Source organism: Falco cherrug, chromosome 7 (genome assembly GCF_023634085.1).
Source record: "Falco cherrug isolate bFalChe1 chromosome 7, bFalChe1.pri, whole genome shotgun sequence".
NCBI lineage: Eukaryota > Metazoa > Chordata > Aves > Falconiformes > Falconidae > Falco > Falco cherrug.
In genome coordinates, this window is record NC_073703.1 from 2,566,319 (window position 1) to 2,591,596 (window position 25,278).

General features: G+C 55.9%; 1 protein-coding gene across 1 annotated transcript in view; it reads left to right on the forward strand.

Moving 5' to 3' along the window:
- The first annotated feature begins 4,941 nt into the window (after positions 1-4,941).
- LINGO1 (leucine rich repeat and Ig domain containing 1) overlaps positions 4,942-25,278 on the forward strand; it is a 169,590-nt gene continuing 149,253 nt past the window's right edge. Inside the window, exons 1-2 of the mRNA XM_055717162.1 lie at positions 4,942-5,210; positions 19,950-20,122. The gene's annotated coding sequence lies outside the window, so the exon portion shown is untranslated. The remainder of the gene's footprint in view (positions 5,211-19,949; positions 20,123-25,278) is intronic.

The following is a 25,278-nucleotide window of genomic DNA, read 5'->3' on the forward strand; positions in this document are numbered from 1 at the left end:
CAGAAAGAGTGGCAGGCACGTCTGGTGGCGCCAGGAGACCTCGCCTGGAGCATCCCCTGCCATTTCCATCATCTGTCTCTGAGGGGGATTAGCCTAAGCTGTCTCAAAGAAGAAACGACGGATGATCTGGAAGAGAGAGAGACTACTGTGGGGCTTATTTAAACCAAGCTGACCTGAGAAACTATCCCTGAGGCCATCGTGGCAGGGTAGGCTAATGCCAGGGAGAGGAAGATGGGAGATTGCAGGGCAAGGGATGTGGGTCAGGGCCCCGGGGCCGCATCCAGCCTGTGTAGCACCGGGTTATGGGCAGGATGTTCAGCTCGTGCTCAGCTGCGTCTTCAGTGCTGGGGGAGTGTTGGCAGCAGCTGCTGCTGGGAACATCCCCCTCCCTCCCCTCTTGCTAATGAACGTAGGTGAAACTTGCTGTGCCATGACTTTAATCAGCAAAGAAAACTGGAAAACTGCAAAGCTTTTTTTTTTTTTTTTTTTTTTTTTCCCTTTCCCCACCTGCTGAATTCAGTGCCGAATGTGAATTAGGTGGCATTTGGGCTTGGCTGCGTGCCTGCTTCCCGTGCTAATGCAGGGAGCCATCCTCTCCCGCACATCAAGGCTCCCAGGCTGATCCACGGTGCGCCTGGATCAGCCCCTTGCATTGCACACCGTGCACAATAACCCCTGGAGCTTAAAGGCTGCTTGCCTGACCCCTCCGAGCACCCAGTCAACAAGCCCAGCCACGTGCTGGGGTGCAGGACGGGTCCGTGGCACCCATGGGTGGCCAGGCAGGGCAGCTCTGGCCATGGCACTGGGCTGGAGGGCGAGGACATGCCGCAGCAACCTTGGGAGCCGAAGCTCGCAGCCAGTGCTGCTGTGTGCGCTGTGCCTGCAGCTCCAGGGAGCCTGTGGTCACATCAGCCCGTGGCTGGCACGTGGGCAGCGTGCTCAGCAGCGACGGGAAAGGGATGCAGGGTGTAGGCATCCCCGGAGCGTACATGGGGGTGCTGCAGCAGTACCCCTGGGCTCACACCTATGGGTCCGTCAGCATGGCAGGAGTAATTTGCAGCTCCATTAGCACTTGGAGTCGGCACAGCGGCCCCGCAATGTGTCCATTTGATAAGAGGCAAGTTCCATTGAATAATGAGCAGTAATTGGATTTCAGGGTTAACCAGCTTGCAGCAAAAATAGAAAAGAACAGAGAACCATTGGATATTTCTGTTCTGGCTCATCAGACACTGGAGGTTTATCTCTGCTGAGAATAGCACAGGAGAGGTAAAGTTATTAGTGACCATCAGAGCATGGTGATACCATCTCCCTCTTGTGTTTAGTGGGATGAGTCTGTGTGTCCTCTGTGAGTTTCATTTAAGGCTACAGGAGTTTATAACCCCCCACGGGAGAGCTCCGCACGTACACCATTGCAGTGCAGCAGAGAAGAGGGAAATCAACCCTCTTTAGTATGCGGGAGCGCCCAACCCCGCTGCGTTCGGCCGGAGGGGAAGGCAGGAGCCGGCAGCCTGGGGAGCTGGCTGGGTAGGCTTGTTCTGCAGGCACAGGGCAAGGTCTCTTGCAGCGTCACCTCATTCAGGTGACAACCTGGCGCGGGGAAGGCCAGCACATGGGTGGCACTGCTGTGCTCCGAGCTGCAGTTGCCAGCTTTGGGGTGGCATCAGGCGAGGTGGAGCAGGCACCGATGGCTGTGCCGGGCACTGGGAGATGTTCAAAGTGCCGCACGCAGCCGCAGTGGCCCGTCTTCCAGCAAGATTAATTCATGCTGGAAGCGGTGCGGAGAAGGGCTGTTAGCATGGTGGCGGGAATGGAGAGCCTGTCTTATAAGACAAGACTGAAAGCACTTGGCTTGTCTAGCCCAGCAAAGGGAAGGTAAAGCGGGGATATGATTACTCTCCATAAATATATCAAGCAAGTAAACACTAGGTACAGAAAGGAACCATTTAAGCTAAAAGACTGTGCTGGCACAAGAACAAATAGGTTTAAACTGTCTAATGTAGGCTGGAAATTAGGAGACAGTTTTTAACCATGGGAGTTGTGAGACAGTTTTTAGCCATGGGAAGCAGAGAAGGAAAAATACCTCACTGCTTTCCAGACGGAGCTGGACCAGCATGTGAAGGGAGCAGAAAACCAGCTGCCTGCAACTGCAGGGGCCTGAAGTGGGAGCCAGCAGGGTCCTGCCCACTCCAGGCTCCTTTCTGGATGTCCTGGGTGCATCATGCAGTGCTGGCACCCTCTGAGGACCCCAGTTTCCTAGGGCAGGGAGCATCGTTCCTGCAGGCAGGGACAGCTGATGCCAGGCCCCCTCTGCACAGGGACTGTCAGGCACCCAGAGCTGGGGACAGCCCCCCAAAGTGCTTGGGAGTGGACGCGGCGATGAGCCAGAGGCAGCCAGCATCGGCCGTGGGCAGGGAAGGCACCACAGGAGCTGAAGCATCCACTGACCTGAGCGGAGCAGCTCATAGCACCCGGATTTGGGCTGGCGACCTGCTGCCGTCATTGCTTTTTCTGGATTTTCTCTGGAAACAGCACACAGCTGGGCCACCAACTCCAGATTTTACCTCCTGCATGAAATTATTCTGAATTCCTTGTATATTCTAGGGCCTGCCTAAAGGATGGGTGAAGAATCTGCTGATGAGGACTCTAATCAGTTTTGAGAGCAGGTAATTTCTCAGCTAGAGATCATCTCCAAACAGGAAATCAGATTCAGAAGATAGCTGCTTTATGCAGCACATCATGGTGGACTAGAGCAAAGCTTGTTGTAATAATAAGCAGAGCTGGAATAAGAAGATCATTACTAATGTTATGCATTAATTACTTTCCAATCCTCCCATGAGGTGGATTTTCCTATCTCACTTATCCCTAGTGTTAATGGAATAGGAATAATTCTAGCCCAAATCCTGGACAGGTTTTTTGGATGCTATATCTCCTTCCTGAAACCAGAGGAAAGATGTTCCCTGCTTTCAGCGTGTTCTGAGTCTGGCACCGTGCCTGGGATCATCGTAAGACACAAAAGCATCTGATGGAAGCGACCACTGGATGGAGCCTCAAAGGTCATAACAATACCTGGTTCTGGTACAGATGGTGTTCACTGATGAAACACACCAAGCGCGAAAGCAGCGAGGATCAGTACCGCAGCGTGAGGCACGGAGGGGTGCTGCCTGCGCTCCTGCCGCAGAGCCGGGGCTGCGCAGCGCTGCCTGCTCCCATCCTGCTCCCAGCTCTGTCCCCCTGAGCGAGCTGCCTGCCCCTCTGCCTGCTCCTGCCCCCAGGGCTGCCTGCCCTTGCTGTGGCGGCTGGAGTTTCCTCGGGACAGGGAGCACTGGGCTTGCTCCTGGTGGCTGTGCAGCGCTGAGCACTGCTGGCACCCCCACCAGCACCCGTGCCAGCTGTGGCCACTGTGGGCTGCTGCAGTCCAGCCGGTAGCCCAGGGCCAGGGGCACATTCACTCCCCCAGGCTGCACAGGCTGGGATGCTCTGGAAAACCTCACCAAACAGGTTGCTTCATTCCAGCAAGACAAACAGAGGTAACATAACGGTGTAGAGAATTCCGGGTTTGATTAAAACCCACAGGCCTGCAAGCCTCTGCTCCTGCTTGAGCAAGCAGGAGGAGGATATTGGCAGGAGAAAATCTGATGGATTTTCAGAATCAGAAAACATCTGATAATACCTGAAGCCAGAGTGTGCCAGGGTGGCAGCTTTGGGAAGGGGGCTTGCAGCTTGGCTTGTAGAAGGGAGCCCAGGGCATTTCCCCAGGGCACTGAGGACCTCGGTGGGTCCTCTCCTCCAGCCCTGGGAAGGGGTAAGGCAAACCCAGCCAGGGGGATAAACTTAGGTCTGGGAATAGGACAATGCCCGATTCAATCATCTTGCAAATTTGCAACAGAGCACCCCAAATTAGCAATGGTTTTTATGGATGAGTGCACGAAGACGTTCACTAAAGGAGGCCTGTGGAGAAGGTGAGGGCTGCTTGGGGAGGGGGCTCTGCCAAAGCTTCATATGCCTTTCCCACTGGATTAGCGTCTCCTGTGCCAGGTGGCCCGTGCCAGGTGTACAGACACGAGCACCACATGTGTGCAGGGCATGGTGTAAGTTGGTCTTGCAAAGAAACAGTTGATGGTGCTCTTCAGGGGGCTGTTTGGGCATGGGGCGCAGCGGGGGGCAAGGAGAGGGGCTTCCTCCGTGGGCAGCCGATCCGAAGGATCCTCCCTGCAGAGCTGCCAGCTTGAGCCCATGATCTCCAGGCAGAGATTTTAGCGTGATTGCTGAATGCACCAAGTGCCAAGGAAGGCTGTGGCTTCCCTCAGATCCTGCTGAGACGTCGTATGGGTAAAATATTTGTTGGAAAGCCCCTCTGGTAAGTCACAGGCTGCTGGTGGTGCTGTGCACCTGGGGACAGCTTGGCCCAGCGTCCCTCAGCTGCAGCAGGACTGGGGCTCACTGGGAAGGTGCAGGGCAGTGGATAACCTGCCCCAACCCCAGTCAGCTCTGTTCTCCCCAGGGATCCAGGAACATTTCCCCCCACGAGGCTGGCACCCCTGCCAGGTTGCTTGGGGGGTGTCTCTCGCTGTCACAGAATAACGGAGGGGGGCTGCATGGTGTGCTGCTGGCTGGGGCTCAGCATCAGGGCTGCCCGCGCCCCGTGCGGGGGGGACATGGCTGAGCCCCGACAGCTCAACGCACTGATGGCTGCAAAGGCCATCAATGGCAGCACCGCTGCAGCCACCAGTGCGCTGAGCTGTCGGGGCTCGGCCGCACAGCATGCCCAGCGCCCCAGGGAGCCCAAGGGGGCCGGGGGGTGCCGTGCAGCCCGGGGGAGGGTCAAGCCGCGTGCCCCCCCTCCCCCGGCTCTGCGGACGCTCTCTCTTTAAAGCAATCCCGGCCGCGATTTGTCGCCGGGGCCGGGCGCGGAGGGGCGCGGGGAGGCGGGGGCGGGCGGGGCGCTCCGGTACGGCGGTGGCGGCGGGAGGTGCCGGGCGCCGCGGCGGCGAGCGGAGCCTCGAGCCGCCAGCCCCGGGGTATGCGCGCGTCCCCGCCGCTGCCGCGGGGTGCGGGGGAGCGCGTGCGGCGGAGCGCGGAGCCGAGCGGCGGGGAGCGGGGCGCGGGAGCCCGGCCGAGCCCCGAGCGGCGGAGGATGCGCCGAGCCCCGCGGAGCCGAGCCCAGCTGCAGCGCGGCGCGTCTCGCCCGGCCGCCGCCCGAGCCCCCGCAGGTAACGGTGGCGGGGGGAGGGGGCAGCCGCAGGGGGATGGGGCTGGGGGGGCTCCTTGGGGACCTGCGGCTTCTCTGAGCATCGCTCAGCAAGTGGGACCTGCCGCCTGCCGCCCTCGCAGCGGGGCTAGGAAGAGGGAAGGGACCCCTCGGCGGCGTGCAGGGCTCCTTGGGGCAGGTAGGTGGGGGTCCCCGTGCTCGCGGTTTCCCGCCCGCCCCCCGCCCGAGCTGCCGGAGGCCCAGCCCGGGGTGATGGCAGATGCTCAGCGCCAACCTCAAAACCGCCAGGATCGAAGCTGGGCTTTGAGGTTGGGTACGCGCAGCAACCTCAGGCAGCAGGCGGGGGGCGGGCAGGGCTGAGCAGGGGGCTGTTGCCAGGCCGGCTGCTCGCCCACCTTGCCACCCACTCCCCAAACGCGGCCAACTTTGGGCTGACTCAATGGGGCACCCAGCGCCTCCGGTAGCGGTGGGTGCGGTGGGAGCCAGCCCTGCCTTGGGCAGCTCAGGCTGGAGCTGGAGCAGGTGGGAAGGGTGCCTGGACCGTGATGGCCGGACCTCTGGGGACCGATGGCTCAGTGACAGATGATACCCCAGGTTTAGCAACAAGGGTGGGTTCGATTCGATCCCAGACATTTGTTTTCCAGCTCTTCATTCTCCAGATGATCTGCCCTGCTAGGGAAGCTGCCTGCATGCGTCTTACGTCTTGTTCAGCTCCTCTGCCAAATTAGGGCAAACTGCAAAGCTGTCCTCCTGCCCCCTCCCCCCGTCCATGTCTCTTGAGAAACTGAGGCTCATCTCATGTTCCTTGGCTTGTACAGAAGCAACCCGCCACAACAGCGATCAGAGGGCCCCAGGGCTCTCCTTTTATCTGCTGCGCTGCTAACAGGAGAGAGAGAGAGGGGTTTAATTATCCTCAAGTGTCAGTTCAAGATAAATCTTCTGGGACACAACTCTTGGCAGGTGTGAAATAACAGGACGTTTTCATGCATGGGAGGCTGAGCTGAGAACAGTTCAGTGGTTTAATTGGTGGCTTCTAGAAGGGTTCATAGCAAGGTGCAGAAAATGGGACGGTGCAGGCTCCAGCAGCAATGCTGGTGCTACAGCTGTGGCAAAGGGAAGATGGATGCTGAAGGCTGAGAACTTTCGCTGGTGCATTGCTTTGGGGGCTCGGTGCAGAGCGGATGCTCTGGGCTGGTAGCACAACCTCAAGTCGATGCCATCCTCTGAGGGGCTGATGCTTTTCCAGCATTGCTTTGTTTCAGCTCATCTTTTCAGTCTCAAGGGAGTCCTTGCGGGGCTGTCAGGAGACGTGCCCTGTTTTATGGGATCCCCAGGGAGCCAAGGAGGAGGGAATTACCTCTAGAACCAAGGTACTCCAGAGCTGTGGCTAGGCACATAAAGTGGGATGGCCTCAGGGTTTATTGAACAGCTTCTCCTCCCTCCTCCTGCCGTATCCCTGTAACGCTCTACAGGAGCTCTTGAGATAAGCGTTTGGAGAGTTTCGGTTCCCTGACTCCATGGGGAAAAGCCTCTTCCCTCTCCAAATGGCTGCAGCAGGGGAGCTCAGTGCTCACGGGGGATGTCCCCACCCTGCCAGGGCTGCAGTGCTGGGATGCGTGGAGCATCTGTCTCCTCATCCCGCCCGGCTGAGATCACTGGCCCCAGGAGCCGGGTTCAGACCAGAGAGCAGAAGTTCCTCCAGACGGTCCTCCTGCCGTGGCGTCCCACCGTGGCCGTATCTACCGTGAAACGAGGCCTCTCTGCAGCCAGACCGTGTAACGAGTCCATCTGGGGCACACCAGTGGGAGGAAGGAGGACATCACCTTTTGTTTTATTTTTTATCTAGATGTGCTGAGCTGTCCTCTGTCCTTGTTCCTTAGCCTTCTCAGGGGGGATGTGGGTACGAGGAGCTGGTGTGCTGATTTTCTGGCTGAAGCTCTGGTGGTGTGTTGTTATTGTAGTTACGTTCCTTGTTTTAGGGTCCGTGGTAAGGAGTCAGCTGTGCTTCTTTAAGTGCTGATTAGAACAAGCCAGCCCTCACGCAGCTCCCACCGACATGTAACAGCAGCTGGGGTTTGGAGGTCTGGGTTGGTCCTGCCCCATCCACACAGTTGGTTCTAGCTCCTCTTGCTAATCGCTGGTGTCTGTTGCTGACACTGTAAGGGATGTTCAGTAAATGTCCTTGTAAGATGGTGAGTTTTGTAGATGCGCAGATACGGTGTTTTCAGGAAGACCCAGTTATTAGACGTCATCTCAGCACTGTCCCCTTTCCATTTGTGGCTGGTAAATGCCGCCGTTTGCTTGCAGCTGTGCTCCAGCCCCGCCAGAGTCGTGTCCCTCTTTTGCAAATCTGCAATAGGGAAACCCGGAGGTTGTCGTTTGGGTGCAAACCTTGTTGATGCTCTTTAGTGCTGAAGCACTGTGGCCTGCGTGGTGCTGGTCCTGATGCAGGATAGCTGGGTATTTGGCTTGAGTGAGGAGAGCTCTGAGAAGAGCCTTTCTGTCCCTTGCCGTAGTTAGCTGTGCTTGAGTCTGACAAAGGCGTTTTGGAGGCGTGATTGAGGAGGAGAGGCTCTTCCTCGCTTCTCCTTGGAGGTTAAACTGCTGTGAGATGGGCTGGACCAAGTGAGAGCAGAACCCTTGCTCATTTCCACTGCAACTAGCTTTTGATGCCACCTGTGACAGGAGCATATTTAGACTCGATGTATATCACCCGCCTTAACTTTGGGCTTTGGACCAAGGCATAAGAGCTTTTGACGCATGCACACACAATGGGGTGTGTGTGTGTGTGGAAATAATTAAAACAACAATCCTCAAAATGTTTGCAAATCCAAGAGCTTATCTTCACCCCAGGCAGGCAAAATTAACCAAGGGTAGGGTCAGTAAATCGCAGAATCAGCCACTTTCATCATCAAACATGAGGCGGCTGGGAGCGTGGCTGGCAGAAAGCAACGTAGCCACACCGAGTCTTTGTGGGGATGCTCAGGATCTGGTGCCACAGGTTTTTCCTTGAATACCACTGCAGCGAGTGGCTTGGGAACCAGCCAGGCTTCCAGCGATACATGGTCAGGATTGGACCTCGGATAGCTGTGATTAAGAAAAGAAGGGTGCTTGATGTACCAAGGGCACCCACTGAATGAACCCCTTGCTGGGGGCGGTGGGAGGGACAGCGCCTGGTTCAAGACCAAATGCAAGCCCCCACCTTTGTCCAAGGGGTCTGGTAACTTCTTACTCCTCGGCACTTCAGGTTTTTGTTGAACTCCCACACTTTTAGCCCAGGGAGGAGATTGAAACCATCTCTGCAAAGCTGAGGACATCCCATATGGAGACCAGCACGTCAGTGCTGACAACAGTAACCAAAAAGGAGCTGGTTGTTCAGCATGCCATCACTTTAGCCACTCCCCTACCTCTGTTTGCCGTCAAAGCCCATCTCCAGCGGGGCCAGTCTCTGCTGCTGAGCAGTGGCCATCATCTCTTGGTATTTGGGGGAGTGGCAGGGGGCTGGAGCAGAGCCCTATGACAAGACGGGGAAGGATCAGGGTGCCCTGGCATACCCCCAACAGTGGCGCACAGCACCTTGAGGCAGCCTCTGCCGCAGCTGACCATACGTGGGGCATGTGTCGGCAGCAGGGGGGAGAAGATGGGCTGGCATCTGGCCTTCAAATCTGTCCTTCTGCCACGCTGAGGGCAAACTCGGAGCAGGAGAAGCCGGGCGGGGGGCATCTCCCTTACCCGTGCTTGTGTTGAGCCAGGCTAGCATGTGCTCTGCAGGCAGCGGTGAGCCCGGGTGCCCCAGGGCAAGCTGCAAGTGGAAGAGGACGGCACAGGTCTCATTAAAGTCAGCAGGGGCTTGGCAACCCGTGCACAGGAGCACTGCAAGCGTCTGAAGGGCTTTTTTTGGTATGCTTGGATCTGGGATGTCGGCTGGAGCGGCGGCAGCTCCTGAGCACCCCAGCGGTGTCGGAGGCAGGGGTCAGGCCAGTCCATCTGGAGTTTCATGGCATTATCTCTTAAATGCCTTTAACTGCAATAGGATGGCCTGACTGATTGGATTGTGCTCTGTAATTAATTAGCTGGGTGCACTGTACGGGAAGCAGCTACAGAGGGAAGAGAGAGGGGGGGGGAATCTGCCAGTGAGAGCTGTTAAGCTTCAAATGGCCATTTCTCACTAAAGCAGCCTCCTCGCATAGGTTTAGTCGCCGCGTGCAGGGGGTTAGTTCAGTGTCCTGGCCCTTTTCCAGGCGAATAATTGTGGTTTTGCTGCCCAGCCATTCCCCCAGCGCCCGGCGTGCTGCACCTCACGCCTGTGGTGGGAGCCACTGACCCCCCCAGCCTTGGGGACCTGCTGGGAGGAGAGGGTCGGTTCAGGCTGGGGTGTATGGGGGGTGGCCCCGCTCCTCAGAAAGCCCTTGCCAGGGTGACAGACCCTGCCGGGGGTTAGGGTTGTGCAGCCCTGCGGGTTGCCTTCCCGTGCTGGTGATGGTTCCTGTGGGCCAGAGGCTCCCAGGCTTGGCCAGTGCAAGCCCCGCTGCCCTCCCTGCGCCGGGGGCCGGTGGGCAGCTCCCCGCTGCTTCTGCCCTGCATCTGCTTGGGCTCCTTTGTCTGCTTTTAGCATCCATTTGTATCTTTAAACAGAAAGCAACCCTCTTAGGTTAATTATTTTTTTTTCCCCTTTGTGTTTACTGTGGGGATTAATAAGGAACTGCAGTGTAAGGGAAATCTGCAACAGCTCCTTGTTTATTGTTTAATTTAGGAAAATGCAGCTGGGCTGGGCTCAGCTTGCCTGGTGCTGGGCCAGGGGCGGGGAGGGGAGCGCAGGACAAGCATCCGTGTGCCTAGTGCTCCTTCCTAGGCTGGTGACCAAAGGGCTTGGGCAGCCTGAACACCCGGCTGAGGGCTGGAGGTGGCCCCTGCTGTGGCAGGTGGGGTGTCCCCTGCCAGCCCTGGGCGGGGGGAGCTCATGGGTGATGGCACCTTTCAGGCCAGCAGCCTCTCCCTTCTCTTGCCGAGTGGAGGAGAGAGGGCTTTTCTCAGGGTGCCTCTGCCAGCTGTTGGATGTGTCCCTTGTAAGGTGAATTTTGCTTTCTGCCTGGGGGCACCTTGGCCCCTGGTGCAGGGACAACAGGCTCATCTTGTGGTGCTGGACCCGACCGATCCACCCAATGTCCACGGCTCCGTCTTCAGCTCCCGCCTTCCTCTGGTGCCCGGTTGGACAGCAGCGAGCTGGGGTGTTCTCTGCCAACAGGCACGTCCGTGCGCTTGTGAAACTTCAGACTGGCTTGTGGTGGGGCAGCTGATGCTCTGGTGGCATCACAATGGTCCCTCTGCCTGTCCTGCCTCCGTTCGCCTTCCTGTCCTGCAGGCGCTGGGAGGCTTTGCCGTGCAGCCCCCCTTGTTGAGCAGCTTGCTGCATGGTGGGAGTCTTGGGGGGGGGGCTCTCCTCACGCTGCCGAGGGCCAGGGGCTCCCTCATGGTGCAAAGAGGCTGGGGTGGAGGAAGGTGGTGTAAAACCCTGGAGGGTCAGCATTGCCAGCAAGCTGGAGAAGAGTTGTAGTGCCCTTTGCACCAAAGGCTGATAAATCTTGGAGGAAAACCACAAAGAAAAAACAACAAAAAAGGCATGTGCCAGCTCAGCTTAACCCACAAAGGAAAACCACGTCATTTAAAAAAGAAAAGCTTTTAAAAATAGATTTTTTTTAAGCAGAGAGTGCCACTCAGGAGAGTCAATGAGCTCTGTTTCAAGAGTTGGGAAATAAAATGCTCCAGGAGCTGTGAAACAAAACCTCTCATTTTCAAACTCTCCAAGTGTCAGGTGTGGCTCCTGGAGCTCTGTGTTGTTACAGATGGCTGTGCCGGATCCAGCCTGGCTGTGTGATGGTTGCTGACTGCTCCTGGCTGCTGCTGCTTGCTGGAAATGGGGAATTCACCATCCTGGGGAAGGGGAGAAGCTGTGACTCTGATCTGTGTTACATCTTGCCTTAGTTTCTGACTTGCCGTTGGGGCTGAAGGCGGGGAGGTGGTGAGCTCCATGGAGCATGCCTGATTATTATTATTTTTTTTTTTTAAATTGGCTAAAGAGCCCTCCTATTTGCTTCGGTTCTGGCTAATGAGGCGCGTCTCACTTTGACAGTGTGTCACAATCAATAAATTTCTTGGGAGGTGCTGGGCTGCAGGGACGCCCTTGTGCTCCTGCCTGAGCTCACCCTCCTCCACGCTGCCCGGTGCCGCCGGCTCTTGCCCCAGCCCAGCCCTTGAGCATCCTCCCAGAGCAGGAGAGGAAGGTTGGGATGAAGAGGTCTGGCTGTGAAAGCAGCTATCCCCATGGGCTGGCCGTGAAGCTAGGGGATCTGGGGACTTCCTATGTTGTTTGCCTGGATTGGAAATCTGAAAGCAGAAATCACCAAGGACCCAGACCAGTAGTTGTTTAGCAGCTGTGATATCTGCTTTCCCATGTGATACTGTTTTCCCAAAGATCTCTGCTGTGGCTCGGTGTGAGCATTGTGCCAGGCTCCAGCTAATCTCACCGGGGGCTTGGGCTGGCTGGTGGTTAACCAGCAGGCAAGGAAAGATTGGTGAGGAGATGGTCTCCGATAGGAAAAATCTAGATGGATCCATGATCTTCAAGGCATTCCCTGTGGAAAGGCAATTCTGGCTTTGTCAGAAGTGCCCTGGTTGCTCCAGGAGGGTGCAGAGACTTAATTCTCCTTCCCTTCATATGCTGCTGTGGGGTACAGTGGTGGGGGGCAGAGCAGCTATCCCGGAATCCTTGCTCTGTGGAGTGGTATCTCTGTGTGTAGCAAAAGCATACAGGCTAGGGGTTGGTTGTGTGATGCTCGTGTAGGTGAGGAGAAGGGTCGTGGGCAAGCTGGGGGCTGCCACCCTGGGGCAGAGATGCTCAGCCATGTCTGACGGTGAAAGAAGGGGTTGAACACCTTGTCTGAGGGTGCGGACACCTTTGTACTGTTTGTTACCTCTTGCTGGTTGACACTAACCTTCACTCTCCCGGTGTTGTTAAGGGACTGCTCAAGGTTTCTAATCATTGATGGGAAGCACCACCTATTAACACTGCTCCTCTTTGTATTCTTGATGTATTCTCTCTAAGCATTGCTCTTAGTGGCTCTCCACTATTAGCTTTTGTTTTCTTCTCAATAGCTTGTCTAATAAACGCCATTATCTTGGGCACAAATCTACTTCATGTCTCAATTCCACTTGGCGAGAGTTGGTAATAACAGCGGAACAGCATCTTTTGAAAAGGGGCTCTGTCACCAGCAGCCACAGATGCCACTTCTCCACTTCCCACACCTGTCCCCAGAGCAGATAAAGACGAGGGGAAGATACATGGCCAGAAAGTGAAAGGGGCATCCGCCTGATAAATTAGATGTCTAAGCAGTGCTGGCAGCAGTCAGTGCAGCGGCTGCAGGGAGCGGGGCAGCTTCGCCCCTGCCGCTTTGGTAATTAGAGATGTGTTTATGGCCTGGGATCCTTCCTAATTCTAGCAGATTAGAGGGGAAAAATGGTGCTGAAGGGTGACAGCTTGTTGGGCAAGGAGATCAGAAGTATTTCTGATAGCCTGAAGGAGCTTCTAATCTATGGCCAAATAAAGCCGCTGCCTCCCAGTCTAGATCTGGTCCGGGGAAGGCTTTAACTGGTCGGCGCTGGGCTGCTTACTGAGTTTTGGTTCAGCCTGCTGGTCCGTAAATGGAAGCATTAAGGTGGCTCCGTCTTTCATCTGAGGGCAGCAGGTTCTCGAGGGTGTTCAAGCCCACTGAGAGCCGACCCTGATGCCGGCCTCGCAGCGACTCTTGCTTGTTACGATCACTCCTGGGCGAGCAGCTGAAGTGAAGGGTGAACAGTGTTTTAATTAAGGCAAGCCTTATTTCTGCCGGGCCAGGCAGCGTGCAGCTGCTGTGCTGTCAGGGCTTCCCGGGGGGGGTGTCCCTGCTTCGAGGGAAGGGGACCCTTAGTGGGGGCGTGTTGCCCGGGCTCCTCTTCTGAGCTCTGGCTTATCCCGTTGCTGGGATGTCTGGCTGCCTCCAAGAGCTGTCCCCTCCCTAAGTTATAAATATTTTATCTGCTCAGTACCTACTGCGTGAAATATTTTTTTTAAAAAGCATTTTCTTTTTCTATTTTTTTCCTTATTGAGTTCTCGCATTTTAAAACACACCCGCCATGTGCACAGCACTCAGACGTGCTCTCGGCTTCCCCCCAAATGTAATTGCTTTAAAAGTGCAGATAGTTGGTGAAAGCAATTTTCTCTACATTACGGAAGACTCCAGCTCCTCTCATCCTTCATGCAAGTCGTTCTCCCCCAGTCCTGCGTTCTTTCCGTCTCTGTGTGATGCTCAGCACCTAGGCTGGCGGTACCTCTGCTTTCCAGGATGACGCTTTCACGTTTCCAGGGCTGTGGGTAGAGGCTTGAGTAGATGTGTGAGGGACCTCTCTGTGGGGGATAACTAGCTTCTCTTGCAGCTTCTCTTGGGCAAGGGTGGTGCTGGCTGGCCCCAGAGCCCTTCCCTCGGCCGTGCTGCTAGCAGGGTGCCTGCTGGTGCCGCGTGTCCCCCCAGCTGGCCGGGTACCTGTGCCAGGCACGTGCCCATCTTGGTTTTGCAGCTCCGCTGCCTGCATGTTTAACATGCTCTTTCTGTTTGCAGGATGTGTTGGGCTTTCAAAAGCATTAATGATGGAAAATAAATTGGAATCTGAGAGAAATAATCTTTAGGCATTCTCTGTAGGCCTTGTCTTGCCTTGCCTTCCTCAGCCATGTTGAAGGCTGCAGCTGGAGGGGAATGTAAATGAGGAGGAGCCCTGGGTCCCTCTGATCTGTTGTGATGCCTCTTGCACAGTGGATCTCGCTTCAGGGAGCGTAGCCACTTGCTGGTGCTGGTGCCCCCAAGGGGGTCTGGAGAGGGTGGGAGTGATGAGGCGCTGCTGGACCTTCTTGGAGGGCTTGCAGTCCTGAGTCAAAGAAGGTCAGAGAGCTCAGGGCACACCAGGGCTTCTGAAGGTCTGTGCCCTGTTTGGGGGGCTTTAGCTGCGTCCTGGCATGGGGCAGCAGTTGTCTGTGCTGTGCTTTTTGGCTCTGCACCAACCTGTCCTGGGGAATCAGGACCCAGTGTTAGTGACCCCCCCTGCAGATGGGGTTAGGTCACAGGCAAATGTGCCTAAATGTGCTCTGCACACCCTGCCCTGTGCTGAGACCCCCCTCTCCTGCTTGGAGGGGAAGATGTGATTCCCTCAGGACCACCACCCTCACAAGCATTGGGGGTTGGTAGGTGGTGGGTGCAGGATATTTCCTGCCTGAAGCTCAGTTTGATCCTAAGAAGAATGAAATCAGCTGTGTGTCTGAGAGCCAGGGGCTCTGGCAGGTGCAGACTGGGCCACCTGGAGGAGTGTCTGCCCCTCCATCACAAATGGTGCCCACCTGAAATGTTGGCTTCCCATGACTGGGTAATTAATGGTATAGCAGGTTGTTCAGAAGGGAACACAATAATGAAAATCCAAGTTCTCAGTGCCGACGTTTTCATGACAGCCTTTGGAGGTTCCTTCTGTGCTTCCTGTGCTGGAGGAAGGATGCTGGTCACCCTTGGGATGTCCCTGCTGAGGCCAGCATCATCTCTGGGAGCACCCTAATGTCTTGGCTGAGCACCCTTACAGCAGCACAGGGTGCAGTGGCTTTGTCAGCATCAAAACTTTTGGTCCCTGGAGGAGATCCAATGTGCCAGAAAACCTGCTCATTTCTCCTGCCCCTGCTCCTGTAAACTAGACATGGAGCTGGCATGGACCAGAGTCCGTGGGGAGCCATACCTCACAGCAGCCTCCAGCGAGGGGCTGTTAAGGCACTGTTGCTGGTCTTAGCCTGGCCCCTGGGCTGCTCTCGGACACAAACCAGCCTTGTGATCAGAGCTGTTTCTATGTCTGTTTTCTGAGCATCACTTTAAAATCTGGGAAAATCCTGTTGCAGCAGATCCTGGAGCACTTCCAAGATGCCTGGGGAGAGGATGGATGCTCTGTAGGGACCCTGCGTGTGCCAGGCAGGGAGGGAAACCCTGCCAGCCTCCAGGGGCAGCTGCCTGATGTGGGGGCTGAACCTGGCTGGCAGCAGCAAGGGCTTAGGTCTGGCGGCTCTGAGCTTGGGAGGTTGCATCGCTGAGTGCATTTTCTCTTGAAGTTTGGACAGAAATTGTCAGGTTTTGGTGCTTCTAGTGCCTGTTTTCTCATGTGCTCCCACTGAGGGCAGGTTGTCTCCGTTCCCCTTAGAAATGGGCAGAAACCCAGACATCCCCAGGTCAAAACCTACTGAACTGAGAGGTTCTTCCCATTTCCAAGGGATTAGGCTTGGTGTGGCGAGGGAAACACTGAGGTTTGCTCCCACAGCGTGGGTGCCCATTGCGGGGAGAGCCTGGCACGGCATGTACTGCATCCTCCCAGCCTCGGACCTTTGCAGATGTCTAGATGAGGAGCAAGGGGGATTCACAGGTCTGAAACCTGCTGTAATCCTCATGTTAGCATGTTGGGTGGTGCTTGAACACCCCTCTCTTTGGGGTCTGGGTGATCCTGGTGGCTTTCAGCTACCACTGAAGCCGGAGTCAGGGTGCTCTGGCTGCTCCAGGGTGCTCCGTAGCCCCCCCAGAGTGGGACTTCTTACAGTGTATCCTCCCAGCCATGTAGTTATGTGCTGCTGTAATGGTGTCAAGCGCTGAATGAGCTCGGGCAATTTGCTTTATAAAGCAATGCACTAAATATGTCAACCGTCGGTGCATGTTTTTAATATAATATTTCAGATTGTTTTGAAAGAAGCCAAGATCTTTCTTTCCCTCTTCATTAGGAACATTTTGTATGAAAGGGATGAACAATAGAGTTTGCCAGAGAGAAAGCTTTCCCAACTATTTGTTGCTGCTGAGAAATCAGCTGCTTTTTACCAAAAACCCCTCAGTGCATATCAGGGCAATTAAGCAGTGTGTAAGCTGCCAAGGAGGGTTGTAGGACTGGATTTGCTGGAGATGTTGGAGGCTAGGCTTGACCGTAGCCGTTGGGTGTGCTTTAGGCACAGTGAAACCCCATTTCCAAAGGGGGAATGGACTAAATGACCCACCAGCATCTCCCAGCCGCCTGGGGGTTTCAGAAATACAGTCTGAGCTGCTCTGGCACGAGCGCTTCCAGGCTGGAGGAGTAAGCGGGTTTGTGAATCTTGTGGTGTTTCATCCCAGTAATGATGGCTTTGGCTTTTAACTTGCTTCTCAGCAGGACCAGGGATGGGTTCTGTCCTGGTCTCCAGCTGGGAGACTTGGTGTCCTGCCATGGAAAGGGTAAGACCTTCTGCCTGACTGGTTGCAATGCTCTGTTCTGGCTGGTGCTACTCGAAAGAAAGAAAGAAAGAAAAGAAATCCACAAAAAATCCCACTGCAGCACTTTTATCAGGGAAACTGGGTTCCCGTCTGTTCTCTGAAGAGTTTCTCTTTCATAGAAGTTGGAGGAAACTTTCAGGGAACTCCAAACTTCCCTCTTCAACAAGGACAAACATGGAGAGGTGGTGGGAGGGAAAATTTCCCCCAAACCCCTGCCAGCCCCAGCTCTCCTTCCATCAGGCCTCCCCAGCCGTGGCCCCACGGAGGCAGTCTGGGATGATTTCCTCACAAAATGGAGAGCAGCCACCAGCCTGGAGCCTTCCCATCATGGAAGAGCCTGTCTGAAAGCCAGGCAACCCCAGCCCCGTTAGCTGGGGTGTGTGGCACCGGCGCGATGGACCCCGGAGAGGGACTTCAGCAGAAAGGGTGATCTCGCTGCCAGGATCAGCCCACGAGAAGTGATCCAGACAGGAGAGGGCACAGATGTTAGTATGACAGTGGGCTGTGCCGGGATGCTCTGACCCACAGCTGGGTTGTGCTTGTGCCGACCTGCCCCAGGGCAGGGCAGGTGGGGAGGGACAGGGTGGCTCTGAGGTGGGACCTGGCCTGTTGTGTGTGCGCTCGCTGCAAGATGCTGCTGGGGATTAGTGCAGGCCCGGTGAGAAGCTCCCTGGGGATGCTGCTGCCCCACCGCAGCGTCCTGGTCACCTCCTGCACCCCGGACAGGCAGGATTTGGTTTCTCTTCACCTCCCAGTAATCCTGCTGCTCAAATATTCTACGTGCAGATTGGGTTTGTTGTGTGGGGGTTTTTTTTCCCCCGCGCTCCTAAATGGAGTGTTTAAGCTTATTCTTTTGTTTTCTGTGAAAGAGGCAGTAAATCCTTTATCCTGCCTGGCTATTTCTGTGCACGTATTTTCTCATTGTGCTCCAGCTTGTGAGCTGTGTCAAAGCCCAGAAACCTTGGCCTCTGTTGGACTCCAGACTTGGATTTCTCTGTATTTAACAACACAAGCTCCCTTGGACTAACAGTTCTTTTTTCTCCATTGGTGTCATCTTTTTTTTTTTTCTTCCCCCCCAAATACCTGGTTAAAAAAAGCCCTGACAGAGGGAGTGGAGAGGAGAGGTAAATGGTCTGTTGTGTTCATTCCCAGCACAGCCTGCTAGCGCTGGCAAGGAGTCACAGCCGGGGTGTCCTCCTGCCCTCCCATGCCTCTGGCATACCGGGGATACCCCAGGGAAGGCCCCCCCCTACTTCCCCCCTCCCCAGGGAGCTTTCTGGAGGTTAGCTCGGGATGGGCAGGTGCCTAATGCTGGGGCAGTGGATCCAGCGGCACAAAGGCAGGATTCCGGTGTATGGGGAGGCGGGTGGCTGGCGGTGCACCGGGGCCGTGTGCCGGCTGTGGCTGTGGTGCCTGCTCCTGGGAGCAGATGTGGGGTGGCTCCCTGGGGGGATCTGATGGAGGGACAGCCAGCCCCATGGCTGGAGAGAGGCAGGCTGTGGTGCTGGTGGCCATAGGTGGGACTTGGGATGGTGGCACGTGTGCTCCAGCGGCTCCGTGCCCCCGCGGTGGTGGCAGCAGCCAGGGGTGGTCAGTGCCCCCGGTCCCAGCTCCACCACCTTTGCTCTGCAGCCGCATGGCAGCTCACCATGCGGGTAGCGTTCCTGTTTGTGTGAGAACAAAAGAATAAACAAAGGAAACTGTGATTAATTAGTGCAGCTAATTAGCAGCTTGCTTGGCCTGGGCTGGAGCTTGGCAAGGTGCCAAGATCAGAGGAGAAGCCAGGGGAGAGACTGGTGGAAACCTCTTTGGGGACAGAGGCAGGGGGAGCAGGGAAGGGGAGGGGGTGCTTTCCCACCACCCCTTTGCAACATACCCGTGCCGGGAGCTTGGGCTGGGGAAATTGCTGCCCCTATACCTCAGAGGTGCTCCTGACTCGCAGCTATCGCCACCCCCAGCAGCATCCTTCCATTCCCTGTTGCTGCCTTCACTGAGAGATCGCTTCCCTCAGCCACAGGCAGCATCAGGAGCTGGGCACTAGACCCCCCTGTGCTCCAGTGCTGCAGGTGTTAATTACTGAGCCCTTGTTAGGGTCGGTGAAGTTGTCTTCCAGGTGAAGTAGTATCCTCCTCACTCCCCTTCCCTCTTCAGCAGTACAGCTGTCTTACTTTTTGCTCTCCATTTTGCAAATTAGCATAAGGACCACGATCAGCAAACAAATTTGCAGCAAGTGCATGGTGGGCTTGGAGATTTGGAGGAATCCTTGGCAAATATTTGCCAGCCTCTGCTGCTAACCTCATGGATACTTTTCATGACCGAGAGATGCTGAGTGTAACTGGCAGCTTGGGGTAGGTTGCCAGACCTCAGGTTGGGGATGGCTGCTAAAAACCACCTCCGCTAACAGCACCTGCTTCCATCCCTCCTCCTCCTCCCTGCCCTCTCCCTGTGCAGCATGAGGGTATCTTAAGATGCGATACACTTGACCGCAGCCCTTGCAGGATCACATCATTCCCATTAAAAGGTGGCTGTGGCTAAATACCATTTGCTCAGCAAGGTCTAAAGTGGTGCCCTTTGGAGTAATTGGGAGACGCGGCCCCTTTTCTGAGGATGGGAGAGTCTATTTTTCAAGGCGCCATCACTTTATTATTAATTTGTTACACACGGACTGCTCAAAACTGTTTGAGACGCAAAAGAGGATGTGAGCTCTGCCTTGGGGACCTCACTGCTAAATAAATGCATTAAATCAAACCCGTGCTGGAGAGGATAGCACTGCACAGGGAGGTGAGGCTGGTTAGAGGAGGGGTGAAGGGTGCCACCTCCTCCATCAGAAAAGGGTCTCACTTCTCTTTCAGCATTGAAGTTGGCAGGAATACCTGCAGATCAGCAAGTCATGGACCTGCTTTCTCTTAGTATTTCTGAGGTAGCAGGAGGGAGAGCTCCCCTGGCCTCATGAGACCCCCAACTCGGCCCATTTTGCTGGGGGGTCCTTCCCTTGCATGTTCTTGGCTGCATGCATCAGTGCGGGCAGGTGGGCTGCTTGCCCAGGCAAGCTTGTGCTTCCTGTGGACCAGGGATGCTGGAAGCACAGTAACACCCCGTAGGAACTGCTCCCAAATACCACCCTGTGCCTGCCAGGAGCCCCTCAGGGGGTGCTGGACCTTTTCAGGTGTTCACATCTGCTTAAGGGTCCGGAGCTAAGCAGGTCCCATGTGGCTTCTCTTGTTTCCTTGATGATGGGGAGGGGGGAAATAAAAGCAATATAGAAAAAAGTCAATATTTAAAGTTCTTCACCTTCCTAATTTTCAAGTCAAGCTTGCTGTGGGGTGGGTTTGCTCGGTGGGCGCTCGAGGCCATGCGTTCCCTGCCTGACATCTCCTGTGCCTTCTCACCTACAGCCCCCTGCACCCGGGAGCCATGAGCCGCCCTCAGCACCCGCAGAGCCACTGGAGCAGCCCCCCGGCCACAGCCCCCCGGCGCTGCTAGGCTTCCCTGCTCCCCCAGGAAGGTGCCTGTCACAGGTGGGGAGAACCAGCTGCACCCGCACCCAGCCTCTCGCGTCCCTCCCAAGGTAAGGACCGCATCCTTTGTCTGTGAACAGCAAGGAGGCTGCTAATGCAGCTGAAAGCTAGGTTATGTCTCGGGTCGTTGCACCTCCTGCCTTGCCCAGGTGGGCTCTGTCCCCTGGGCAGCATGCACAGCTGCTGGCAGGCTGCTCCTCTCCCCCTCCGCTTGCTGGGAGGGCCAGGTGCTGGGTCAGGGGTGAGAACTGCCCTTGTCTTGCAATTAAAAGGTGATTTTGAAGGTGGCATCGCTCCTGATGTAGCCGGTTGTTGGCAGACTGTATCCCACCTGTGAATTTGCTCGTAGTTTTAGAAGGTAGCCTGGGCTGCTGCAAGGAGCCAGGCTTGGGTGGGACCAGCGCCTGGTGGCTGCCTCTGCTTCCCTGATGTACTTTGGAGGATAATTGTCTATAATTTGCCTTTTAACAATGCTCTGGAGGCTTCCCAAGCGTGCGCTGCCTTTGCTCCCACTGTAAAAGGCCTTTGGGGTATTTCGGAGGCTTCCTGTGGCAGGAGGATGCAGGGTGGCTGGGGGTGGCTGTGTGTCTGGAGGGGGACTGAGCCCCTGGCCCAGTGAAACACACTCGTCTGCTCTTTGCACGTCACAGTAGGGGTTTTTTTTTTAAGGTTAAGGAAGTAGAACTGGGTTTGTGAGCTGGGGCTGAGGCTGCTGTGGGGCTGACCGCCCTCCTGAGGGGTGCAAAATCAGTCTTCATGGCTGCGGAGTGAAAATTTAGGTTTAGAACCCAAAACCTCAATTTCTGGGATTGTTTTGGGTTTTTAGACTTTAGGGCCTTTCGTTTTCGAGCTCCTCCTTGCAAACAGAGGTGGTGGCTGTGTCTGGTAACACAGGATAATCACAACTTGTCCACATGTGTATTACCCTGTGCTGGGCAGCTGGGGCTTGGAGGAAGATGTGGATGTCGCCAGCCTGTCACCCTGTGGGCATGGGCTCAAGACTCCTGTTTTGGGAGGTCTGTGAGAGGGTCACAGTAGCCCCAGTGAGCTAAAAACACAAGTTGTAGCTGGGATCTGACTTGTCCTGATTCCCTTTGGGAGTTCCCTTCTCATACCTCTGGAGCTGGGATCAGCTGGGATGCTCCAGCTGTCCGGCTAGGGAATCGGGGGCAGTTAGCGCTGCTAGGGCTGCCGTCCGCGGCCATAAATATCCAGCCCACTCTAATCCTCCTGGTAGCTCCAGCACTGCTGTTTCCCTGAGAGTTATTTGACTCTTTGTGTTGCACTTCTCAGACAAATGGCTTTTAAATAAAACCCTCTGCTAACTCGTTAGGCCTCCTGTCCAGGTCACTTCCTGCATGGATGATTTATAGGGCTGCTTTTAACATTTTATTAACTTTAAATCGCCGGAGCCAGTCAATTGGAGTCTATCCCATTAGCTGTGGTGAGTGGCAGCCCGGGGCATCAGGCTCTCCTGCAGCCTCCCTCACTTCTGGGGAGGCTTCGATGCTCCAAGAGCAACCACATTAAGAGATGGGAAAGAACAGAAGGAGGATTTAGATAAGGAGGAATAGATCTGGGATGGTTAAGGAGATAATGGGGCTTGTGATCATATCTGGGGAGTTGGCTTATCCCCTGTCGTTGTGTTTTCTCGGCTGCATCCCCTGCAGCATGTGCTGAACTGTGCAGCAGTGGGTGAGGAACATCAGGGCTTGATAAAGAGGTGGCTGCTGCAGAGCGATCCCGGCAGGGCAGCGCTGCCCGAGCATCCCTGAGCACCTGCCTTGGGTAGGATGTGCCTGGATTAAACCCCTCCTGTAGCCGTGCCAGGGACAGATCCTTGCCTAGTACATGCACAAGCCCCTTTGGCTCCTGGCATCCCATCCAATCCAGTGGGCTGCTTCCAGGGAGCCTTGAATCTGGTTCCCAGCCATCTCAAACCCTCCTGCACAGCACAGCAGCTCTGAACCCTCTTTGAGCAGAGCCAGCTCTGGATGGGTCCTGCAGGTGCACAGGGGGCTGCTGGGGGCTGGGCAAGTGGCGACCATTCCAGCTGGGAAATCCAAATGAGATGGAGATCGTAAGTGATACCAGGCTGCAGCAGCAGCTTTGATTATCTCCGGTTTTGTTGCTGCTCCCCCCCTGTGCCCTGTCTTTGTTCCACTCGTGCTTGGAGATACTATTCAGTGGAGTTTTCCAGCTCTTGATAACAGGGGAAAAAAAAACCCGAACTGCTACACAACCGGAGCTAATGAGCTCTCTCTGGAAATAAAAGCATCCTGAGGACAGCCTTGCCATACAGAACAGCCCGTCCTCTGTGGCTGCTCCGGCCACTGCCTCCAAGTGGTGGCCCAGCACGGGGCTGTGGGAGCTGGGTAGGGCTGTCACCTCCCATCCTTCCCCCCCACCCCGCCATTGCTCATGTGAGGCATCCAGAAAGCCGAGCCGTGGTTTGCCCCTCTGGCAGAGCTCTGCTGTGGGGACAGGGATTTGGGAGCATTTGTCTGACACCCCGATGTAGAGCCCATCACGTCGTGCATGCACGCAAGACAGGGCAAGGAGGAACACGCGTACCCCCATGGGTCAGGACCAGCTTTAACTGGCTTGGAAAGGGATCTAGGTAATGCCTGGCTCCCGTCGTGGGCTGGGCATTCTCTGGGGTGCATGGATGTAAGGAGGTGGGCTTGCTGCAGCCCTGCGTATGTGCAGGGAAAGCAGACCTGCAGTCCCCAAGGGCTGTCAGGGTTGTCAGGCATGCGGCCAGGAGGGAATTTATCTTGCAGCAAAGCCGGCATCTGAAAGCCATCGCTTCTGATGTGCCCATGATTTGCTGAAACCTGCGTCTCCTTTGTCATATTTCTGTCTGTCTCTGCCTCAATCCCAGAGCAAAGACAGAGAACTCGCAGAGAGGAGCGGGGTTTTTTTCCCCTCCACCTTTAAATATTTATTGTGAGCTCTCAAGATACGCATGCTGTGATCTGGGGAGCCTGCCTGCGTGCTGGCACTGCCTCCTGCATGGCAGAGGGAGGCTGCTGCCCTTCCCTCCGGGCAGCGCCGGCAGAGCCTGCCCCCTCCTCCTGCCGCTGCCCCCTGCAAGAGCTGGGTCCGAGGGGAGCGACGCGGGGGTGCACCTCTTCCCATGCAAGTGCTCCTGTGGGAGCAAAACCAAAGACCCGCTGACGTGCTGTGCAAAGGCGGCTTGGGGTTGGGAGCTGTGTTTTTGGGGAAGGGGCTGAGACACACGTAAAAGCAACCTGGCCCACCCGGCGAGCTCCATTGCTGGGGTGGCACAGCCTAAATGGCACCCACCCCTCTGTCCCCTGCCTGACTTTCCATGTCCCCAGCAGCACGCAGAGATGCCGCTGGACGCTTTCCCTCTCATCTCTGCAGCTTGTCCGGGGCTCCCAAGGTCGTGCAGGTAACAGGAGCAATGCTGCCAGCTGGGGCTTTGCAGCCTGAGCTGCCATGCTGCGCCTTGCGCCTCCCTCCTGTTCTCTTCTCTTGCTCTGCTTTTCCAAGCCTTCCTGCTGCCACTGCTTGGGCACACGCATTGAATTCCGGGAGAGCAGCCCCGTGCCGCTGGGATGCGTGTGCCCGGCATGCCGATGAGGAGCAGGGCTGGTGCTGGGGAGCGGTGTCTCTGCCCTGGGGCGTGCTGCAGCTGTGGTCCTGGGTCCCTACAAAAGGGGAGATGGAGTCCCAGCTGGCTGCTGTGACCCTCCAAGCATTTCCCTGGAAGCTGGTTCTCCCGCAGAGCTGGCTCACCTCTGGCTTTACCGCTGCAGTGCCTGGACCAAGGGAGAAGGGATTTTGCATCTTCCCCTTGCAGCTCAAGTGTGGTGGTGGTAAACTTTTAGGAGAAAAGCCAGGAGCTGGTTTCTCAGCAGCTCTGCAAGGGATAGGAGGATGTCTGCCTTTCCAGGTGAGCACGCAAATCGCTACCTCTGCCTCCAGTCACTACAGCCCGGGCGACCTGCTCAGCAGCTGGCAGTCATCAGCAGAGAGGCTTGTCCCGTCACCCCTGGCGGTGCCAGCCCCGGGCTCCCTGGGACCTGTGAGCATGTGGGCACTGATGCAGAAAATCCTCTGCAGAGGCCTAGGGTTGGATGGCAGGTGCAGCTCTACTGGGAGATGCCTTGAAACCAGCTCGTAGCCGAAGGCAAGAGGAGGCAGTGGAGACAATAGCTGATACAGTGGAATTTATTTTTTAAGGAGAAATAAATGCAAGTCGGCTCACTGGTGCAGTGCTAGCACTGGGAAATTAAACTCCAGCAAACTGCAAAGAGATGAGGTTGGGACCGTGGCGATGGTTCCCTGGGCTGCTTTCCCCACACCTGTCTGCCCTCTGCCTGCACCCACCATGAGCTGCCAGCAGGACCAGCCCTCTTCACCCTCACTGAATTTCAGACCAGAACAGCCTCATTAGCAGGAAAAGTTTCCCTGAGAGAAGTTACTGCTGCTCTTAGAAGTGCAATTATCTCTTTTCTGCTATCGCAACTGTGGGCATTGAAGTCTGCTGTTCTTACACCGTGTCACGGCAGAGATCTTGTGCACAGGAGGGTGCTGGCAGGAGAAAATAAGTGGAATTATAGCATGGGCAGTTGTTGGAAAGAAGCCCTCATCACGGGTTTGTTCCCACCTGGTTGCCTCGTTGGAGCCCCTGCCTGCCCCTTTGCCCCTGCCTGCCCTTCCTGGCATCTGCCCGCGTGTGGCGTGGCTGGGTGGTGGCTGCACATGGGTTTTAAAGAAGGTGGAGGAGATGTGCTGCGTGTCAGGCTCCTCGCCACCCGTGCCCCTTCCTCCTCGTGGTGTCACCCCTGGCCCAAGGCTGCGGCACCCTAGGGCTCCCTGGCTCCAGCGGGATTGTTCACTGGGCAGCACGTCGGCAGGAACGGGCAGTCCCAGAAGTGTCTACTGGGAGTGAAAATACGAGGTCTGAGACCTGTAGTAAACATTTCCTTAAGGTTCAAGCTTACTCAGGCATCGGGCATTTGACCGAGCAAACCGCTGTGGCACTCCATGAGCCATGGGGAAAGCTCACATAGCACGTGCAGGGGAAGTTTGCAGCTGGATGTTGTAATAACTTTTTAGTGAATGGTTGGGATAAGTCATATTTCATGAAATCAGCCAGGAAAAAGATTGCTGATTAATTCATTCTAATAAACGATGGTGAGCAGTGTGTCTTGGTTCAAGCCAGACTGACTTT